The sequence below is a fragment of the Eptatretus burgeri genome, chromosome 1 (genome assembly GCF_056783735.1).
Source record: "Eptatretus burgeri isolate ZD-2024b chromosome 1, Ebu_testis_v1, whole genome shotgun sequence".
NCBI lineage: Eukaryota > Metazoa > Chordata > Myxini > Myxiniformes > Myxinidae > Eptatretus > Eptatretus burgeri.
The window spans coordinates 54433963-54442624 of record NC_140961.1 but is presented as its reverse complement, the minus strand read 5'-3'; the positions used below and the strand labels follow the sequence as shown (position 1 = coordinate 54442624).

Below are 8662 nucleotides of genomic sequence, written 5' to 3'. Positions count from 1 at the left end.
ATACATATACATATACATATACATATACATATACATATACATATACATATACATATACATATACATATACATATATATATATATATATATATATATATATATATACATACATATCGGGGTGTATTATGTGATTCCGTTCCTGTCCGCACTCTAACTCCCGAAGTTTTCAATTTTCATGTTTCATATTTGGTACAGACTGTGGAGACGGTGTGTTGCGACATAAGTTCATCATCTAAAGTGGTTGCTGTTTTCCATGTAGTAGCACAATTCTGTATATACCTTCTTGCTTATTTTGGTCCTGCAGGGTGGCCATAAAGTCTGGAAACATAGATCTTGTCGTTCTGTTGGTTTGAAAATATCCTTGACTAATGCGTTGCGGTGATACTGCAGGGTGGCCATAAAGTCTGGAAACATAGATCTTGTCGTTCTGTTGGTTTGAAAATATCCTTGACTAATGCGTTGCGGTGATACTGCTGAGTGGACGTGAGGGCTGGTCATATCTACGGCTCGCAGAGCACTTCGAAAGTCCTCCAAGAGCTGCCCTCTCCCATAGCACAGTGGGGAAGCTGCTTCAAAAATTTATGGATACAAGCAGTGTGTTGGACAAACTCCGTTCTGGACGACCTTCCATATCCGACGAGGTGAACGAACCAGTCATATAACGAAGGTAATAGCCAGGCTGAAGAAGTCAACTTGCCGGACATCCATGAAACGGGGTGCCTCGCAGTACTGTCCAAAACATTCTCAAGGTGGATAACTTTCTCCTGTACAAAATGCAAGTCCTGTAAATTATCTGAGGATGATCGTGACCGTCTTATGGAAATGTGTGCACAGTTCTCGGATCACCAGGACAATAACGCCCGCTTTACCGAAGACTGCTGTTCAGCGACGAAGCTAATTTTTATGAGAATGGGGAGGTGATCAAGAAAAACATGTCTTGCGACCAGAGGCAATCCGTACTGAACCTCCAACAAAATAAGGAGTGGCGAAGGTGGTTGCGTGGTGTGGCTTGTGGCGGGCACATGTCTTGGGACCGTTTTTCTTTGAAGTAACTTAACTGGCGAGACATATCCGACCATGTTACATGACCAATTGATGCCTGCACTTGGTGAAGGTCTCCCAGAGTGATTCCAACAGGATGGCACACCACCCCATTTCCCCAGAGCGGTGAGGGAATGGTTGAATGATAATTTCCCAAACTGGATTGGATGACGTGGCCCTGTGGAGTGGGCTGCACGCTCACCAGATCTGAACCCCCTTGATTCCATCTTCTGGGGTATGCTTAAGGTACAGGTTTCGGTGAAAATCACACTAATCATCTGAGGCAATGCATCACGGATGCATGTGCAGGGATTGATGGAAATGCTAACATTAATGTGCCGCGTTCATTGCAATTTTGCACAGCACATTCAACTGTGCATTTCTCATGAAGGACAACACATTCAACATGTCATGTCATGTCATTGAACATATCTTGCAATGTAATGTCAATAAACCATTTATAATGTATGTTCGCCTATGCTTACAGACTTTATGGCCACCCGTTCACATTCGGCTTCTTCACAACATACCTTTTTTTTTTTTCTTTTTTTTTGGTAGCTGTTTTGCCAGACATGTCAAGTGCAGACCTCATAGGTCTGACATCCTGTGTGTCTTGGTAACCACATTGGCACTAAGTGAAGAAAAAAAAACAAATGCCAAATATTTGCATGGCAGCCATGATTTCTATCAGTCGAATGTCTATCCATTGTCTATTTCCTGACTTTGAGCAAGACACCATCGATGTGTCCCAGGTGGATTGTGCAATGCTTTTACAATTGTTCCGAGTGTTGGCCAGAAAAGCGTGCATTAGGGTCCGCACAATTTTTGTGATCACCACACCATCTGAATGAATATTCCGATTGATGCCACTCTGGCACCCTTGAGCATTTATGTAGAAAATCATTAATATGCAAATTAGCGGTGGCCACTGTCGAAATTACTATTTTTCTTAATATCTCCAAAAGTAAGCGTCCAAATAGCCTGGTTGAGGTGTCCACACCCATATTTTTAGGGTCACTGGTCATGATAAACCCACTTAAAATTTAATAACATTTAAATTTTGCTCAATATGCAAATTAGCAGTCACCATTATCAAAATAATTTTTCTTAATATCTCCAGAAGTAAGCATCCAAACAGCCTGGTTGAGGTGTCCAAACCCATGTTTTTAGGGCCACTGGTCATGATAAACCCACTTACAATTTGATAACATTAAAATTTAGCTCATTAATATGCAAATTAGCATAACCCTACACCCCTGAATTTGTCCACGCCGATCTGTGTTTTTGCAGTGCAGTTGTACAACAACAACAAAACTGAAAATAACTTGTGCAGAGCCGTTTATCCCCAGTACAGTTGTGAAGAAATGGCTGGCCTCAGAAGATCCACAGCATGAGCTGTTTCTGATTAAGTAAGTTGAGGCTTGTAATGAAAGAAACATGGAGAACTGAGTTTTAAGTAATAGTGGGGCGGCTTAGCTCAAAAAAACATGTCGATTGTGCACTTTCCCTTAAAAGCATGAAACTTGGCACATGGTTAGAGTAACACCATACAATGATTTTTAGTCCAGGGTCCACCGGAAATTGCACCCTGTATGGCGGCCATCTTGGATTTCAAAATGGCTGCCACTGTGGACCTGTTTTGTTAAATATCTCCTAAATTAGTACAGATATCAAGACAGTTGAAACGCCTATAACTACATTTTGGGGCTCTCGGAATGCAATGGTGACATTAAATGTTTGAAAATTGTGGCTGCCATGTTGAAATCCCACCATCCGCAGCTATTTTGCTCTAAAGGTCTATGCTCACATTTCAGAGACAAATAAATTTTTGATGCTTTAAAATATTGATCAAACTATGAAACTGGTAGTTGTTATGCATCTACTCATTTCAGGGACATCATCCATTGTTATGGTGACTGCACAAGTGATCAACCCTACATAGGCCCGTTCATCTGCAACTGGAGATGGCAAAGTGCATCAAACTTGTGGATCCATTGAAGCCAGATGCTGAAATGGGTCGAGTTACTCAGTGGGAACTCTGCATTCTTTGGCAACAGAACACCACTGAAAAGGTTCAGTTTCCCAGTCAACGAAAAGGTGAACAAGGTGAAGCAACACTCGTAGGGTACAAAACATTGGCTGATAATTTCCTCGAGTTTAATAACCTCGGTTATAATAATAACCAGGAGGAATCTGTGCCGAGTTCACTTATATCATTCACTTATATCAGTTTAATCTGCTGCCTAGCACGATAAACATTGACACATTGGACGAAGCTCATGGTGTCGAGGCAGCTTTCATTGCTCATAATGCACGTTGGCATAGGTCGTGCAGGCTTATGTACAACAATACAAAACGAAAGTGCAAGGAAGCGTTCTCAAGATATACCGGCTGATGATGCAGGTGAAGGTACATCTGGTGTTTCTAAGCACACTCGGTCAAGTTCTGCATCAATTTCTCAAGATCTCTGCTTTTTCTGTGGGTGGTCATCTGGAAAAGAGAAACTTCATGAGGTTTCTACTTTCAAAACAGACAAACGTGTTCGAGAGTGTGCTGCACTTCGAGAAGACGATGACTTGCTGAGATGTCTCAGTGGCGTAGATATGGTGGCTCTTGAAGCAAAATACCATGCAAAGTGCTTAGCCTCTCTCTATTATCATGCATCCATGGTCCAAACTGAGCAGGAAGGCACCAAGAATCTTGATAACATGCTCTATGGCATAGCATTTGCAGAACTTGACATATATTGAGGAAACCCGTTTGGAGGATGCCACCATTGCTCCTGTATTTAAGCAAGCTGATCTATCAAACCTGTATTCCTCCAGGCTGGACCAACTAGGAATCAAGCAGGAAAGCCACATACAATCTGCAAGGCTCAAGCAGCGAATTCTTGCCCATTTTCCTGCCATGAGAGCAACTAAAAAAGGCAGAGACATTTTGCTAATGTTTGATGAGGACATTGGACATGCCTTAGCAAAGGTGTGTCAACAGGACAGTGACAGTGATGCAGTGCACCTTGCACGGGCGGCTCAAATAGTCCGTGGACATCTGTTTGATAAATCCAAGCCATTTGATGGTTCATTTCGTGCAACATGTCAGGAGGAATCTGTGCCTAGTTCACTTATATCATTAGTCAACATGATACTGGAGGGGTCCAAGCATTAAGGACCAGGCATACCAACCTTCTAACCCAGCTGCACTAAGCTTGGCACAGCTTCTAAAGTTCAATGCAGTCAAGCATGCCCGAAAGCCAAAGGACAAACCCACTAATTTGAGACAGTCTGGAACGGGAAACCCTGCTATAAGAGTAATGTCTTCTGATACAGTTGAATGATCAATATTTGCAAGCAAGTTTTTTTTAATTATTTATTTAACATTATCTCTCTGAAAGCAACTGTGTATTTTATTGATTTTTAAAAGTACACAGGGTGGAACCTGTTTCCTGAATTTTTAGGTCATCTCTTCGAGCATGACCTAATAATATTGGTGTTGAGAGGAGAGGTGACGATCCGTCTGTTCACAATGAAGTTGAAGCGGGAGATCTGGTCATTAGTGATCCTGATGGAGGTCGATGAGACGTACACGATGGTATGACTTTCAAGGTCACCGAAGGTCAAGGTCACGAGGCCTTTGAAGTTGCGAAAATGACGATTTTTCAAATTCTATCTTCTCCGCCATTTCTCTCGCGATCTTGAATTTGATTGTAGCATATGAATCTATGGGACAATATCTAAATTTTGGTCAGGCCGGATTTTCGATATTCCCTTTCGTTTTAGTGTCACGTGACTTCAAAGTTGGCAAAAAATTGCGAAAATGACGATTTTGAAAATCTATCGCCTCCTACATTTCACAAGTGATCTTGAATTTGATTGTGGCATATGAATGTATGGGACAATATCTAAATTTGGTCGGGATGGATTTTTGAATTTCGCTTTCGCGTCACGTGACTTCAAAGTTTGCAAAAACTGCCCTACCTTCAGGAGGCTATATATTTTCTCGCAGAGATGACCGTCACTCCCGCACGGGTGTATTTTTTAAAATACGAACAAAGAAATTAAATGTTTATAATTACCTCTATTGTTACAGGTTGAGGCTCCATCACCATGGGCGACTGTTTCTTCAGTCCCTGCAATGCAACTAAATCTGGAAAACCTCTGGAAACAGTTGGTCCAGACAGAGTGCAAAGTATCATCCGGTCAAGCAAAGCAAGACAAGATGGTATACATGAAGAGCTTGAACAGAGATTACAGGCAGACCAATCTATCGAGCTCAAATGCCATAGAGACTGTGTGTCAACTTACGCATCATGCTCACACATAGAAAGACACTTGAAACAAATGAGTAATGTCTGTTTGGAAGATGCTTCAACAAGCAAAAGAAGCCGCCATTCAAAGACGACAGTATTTGACTTTAAAAAACATTGCATTTTTTGCGGAGAAAAGTGCATCATGGACTTTGATAAGAAGAATCCTAATCGTCGGCGGCGAGTTCTCCTTTGTGGGACTGCAGATCGTGTTGATCGGACAACTTTCAAACAAACTATTCTAGATGTTATCGATTCCTGCCAGGATGAAGGACGCCAGTTCAAGATACGATTAATGGGCGCAATCAGCGATCTTCATGCTGCTGATGTGAGATATCACGATGACTGCAGAAAGTCCTTCATGGCACCCCGTTCTGTTGCAGCAGCACACAGTGGCAGAGAAACTCAGGACATTGAGCCAGCTGTCAGTTCTACCATCCTATCGATGAAAAACAATATGTTGCGCATCTGGAATTCAGTAGAAGTCTACAATATTGTGACGTCCACGGGACTTGAACAGTCCCGCCAACGTAGAATGAGCCGAAACGATGGAGGCGATTTATTTGTTTATAACCCAAACATGGCGGTTCTAATCGCTCTACCGCAAACGGGACGAGGAAGGTGGCACGAGTCACTTTTCACTGAGTTGATGATGTTTATTCCTTTTTTATAATTACTGGAAATAACAAGACTCGGCAAGAAGAGGGATCCAGGGCGATTCGACGGGATGGTGTGGGATCGGGCGTGGGGAAAAACACAGACAATTCCAATGAATATACAGTTCTCAATCCCTCTAAGGCGCCAAGCAGACACACACACACACACACACACACACACACACACACACACACACACACACACACACACACACACACACACACACACACACACACACACACACACAAAACGTAGCTATCTCTGGTGGTCAGGCTGGACCGTGGTGTGGACGCAACTGTCCCTGGATCGGAGCCGGCCTCGCTCTCGCCAGGGGGGGGGGGCAGGAGAAACCGCGGTGCTGTCGACCTCCTGGTCCTGGCCCAAGTCCGCTCACAGCCGCCAGGGAACCAGTTCTGGCGCCAAGCCGCGAGCAGGAGAGGGAGGCAGGTCCACCCGCCGCCCGACCCCGCACTCCGAGTCAGCAGAACCCCAGAGCCAACCAAGGTGAGGCACGAGGCTCAGCAAGGTTCCCAGACACGATCAAGAGCACGATTGAATCAGCACAGCAACCAGGACGCTCTCTGCCGCCACAGGTTCCACACCAAAAAAACACGAGCGTTCTGGTTGTAATCTTCTTCTTCCTTTTCGACCCCGAACAGAACCTTTTTTATCCTTCTGCCCTCGTCACCTCCAATCGAGCCGTTTATTGGCCCACTGCCGTCGCCTTCTGCCAATCGTGATCACGGGGAGGAGCCATCCGCTGCTCTGTCCTGTGACGTCACGGCCAGTCTTCAGAGAATACCAAAAGGGGTTTACGCAGACACACTTACCCTATCCCGTGTCCCTATCTAATTACGTGACATTTATCATTTCCCCCTTGAAGAAATGAACATTTACTAGACAACTTATCACCACTGAATTACTACTTATTACATCGAGATCCTGGTAAACTCGAACAGCATGGCATACCTAATTAAACATCCTAATTACCCTTTGAATGCATACCCCCCCCCCCCTCAAACGTAACAATATGTACAAGGATCATGGAGGAAAGCTATACTCTCGACGAACCCTGTTATCCAAATTGTTGGATATACTTGGCTCTGAGCTTCTGGTTCTGTCTGGTAAAGGTGTCGCTAGTTAACTTCGCATTCTGCGAAAGGTTATGTTTTGGTCGCTGTGTATTTATTTATTTTGAATATGTGTGTTTGTTTGTTATTCACATAACTCAGAAAGTATTAAACCGAATTGCATGAAATTTGGTGGGATGATTCGTGAGCATCCAAGGACGATTTGATTAGATTTTGGGAGCGATCGGGTCAAAGGTCAAGGTCATGAAAAGGTCAAAAACACTCTTTTGAGCATAACTTCCTTCATAATACAGCTATCGACATGCAACCACCGCCATATTGTCGGATTTGACGTAACGTCATCGGAAGTGCGTCTAAATGATGTCACAAGATGATGTAAATTTTCGATCTCATCAGTTTTGATCATACTGTTTTGTAGGACTTACCTTAAGGACGTCACACACCAAATTTGACTTCGATCGGAATGACCGTTATGACGTCATTGACGTTTGAACATGACGTTATTCAATTGTGGCTAAAATGTCCTGATATTTTACATTCAAATATCTATATAATTTATCAAGCAAAGTCTCCCAAATCCAGGCATAAGGATCAGTACCAAAATATCTGTTTATTGATGTACAGGTTTTGCCAATTAACTCTGTAGTCAAGGTCAAGGTCACACTCAAGGTCAAAATATACTTGAAGGCATAGCTTCAGATCTAATAGAGCTATTGACATGAAACTAACGTTAAAACGTTCAGTGAACTACGAGCTTTCAGAATGGTAGTCCCCGATTGGACGTGACATCCCCGGAAGTGCGTCAAAATGACGTCAAAAGATGACGTCATTTTTCAACTTTTTAATTTTTCAGTGTTTATCATTCCATTTTGTTGGACTGCCTTCAAGGAGGTTACACACCAAATTTGACATCAATCGGACTGACGGTTGTGACGTCATGGACGTTTTAAAATGACGTTTTTCAAATGTGCCCGGAAAAAAGTTGCGGCGGCGAAGGTATGTGCTCTACCGAGTGCCCGTTCTAGTTTAATCTTGTTTCGCAGCAGAGCGTCTACTGCGATCAACTTGGGAGCATCAGATGAAGATGACGCCATTGATGTTTCCATGGAACGAATTGCCAAGAAGGTTGCACAGGAATATAAGCAGTTGTCGTCCGACCCCAGTTCCTATCAGACAAGAATTAATATAGATATTGCTAATGAAGCAATGAGTTCAACCCTTCAATTGCTACTCTCCAAAATATCAGCTAAACTGGAATGAGGAATGAGCGCACGAAGACAGCTGCTGCATTTGCCCTTCATGATGACTCTGACACTGAATGAGACACCAAGCACTGAAGTCACCTTCATAAGGTTTACAAACCTGTTATGTATATATATATATATATATATATATATATATATATATATATATATATATATATATATATATATATATATATATATATATATATATATATATATGTATGTATCTCCATTATAATACCAAGCTTGCACACTAAAAACTCGGCTCGCCGTCACACGATCCCTATGAAATTGCTGTGGCACTTAGCGGACATGCCGACAATGTT

At 42.7% G+C, this 8662-nt stretch overlaps 1 protein-coding gene and 1 pseudogene across 2 annotated transcripts in view; one reads left to right on the top strand and one right to left on the bottom strand.

The window, feature by feature from the left end:
* Positions 1-8662, bottom strand: part of LOC147034512 (E3 ubiquitin-protein ligase TRAF7-like) — a 140703-nt gene that overhangs the window by 110995 nt on the left and 21046 nt on the right. The window lies entirely within an intron of this gene.
* The window catches only part of LOC147034514 (uncharacterized), an 8901-nt pseudogene continuing 318 nt past the window's right edge, over positions 80-8662 (top strand). Inside the window, exons 1-3 of the transcript XR_015059109.1 lie at positions 80-2450; positions 2934-3211; positions 3277-8662. The exon at positions 3277-8662 is cut by the window's right edge and continues 318 nt beyond it. The product of XR_015059109.1 is annotated as an uncharacterized LOC147034514 (transcript). The remainder of the gene's footprint in view (positions 2451-2933; positions 3212-3276) is intronic.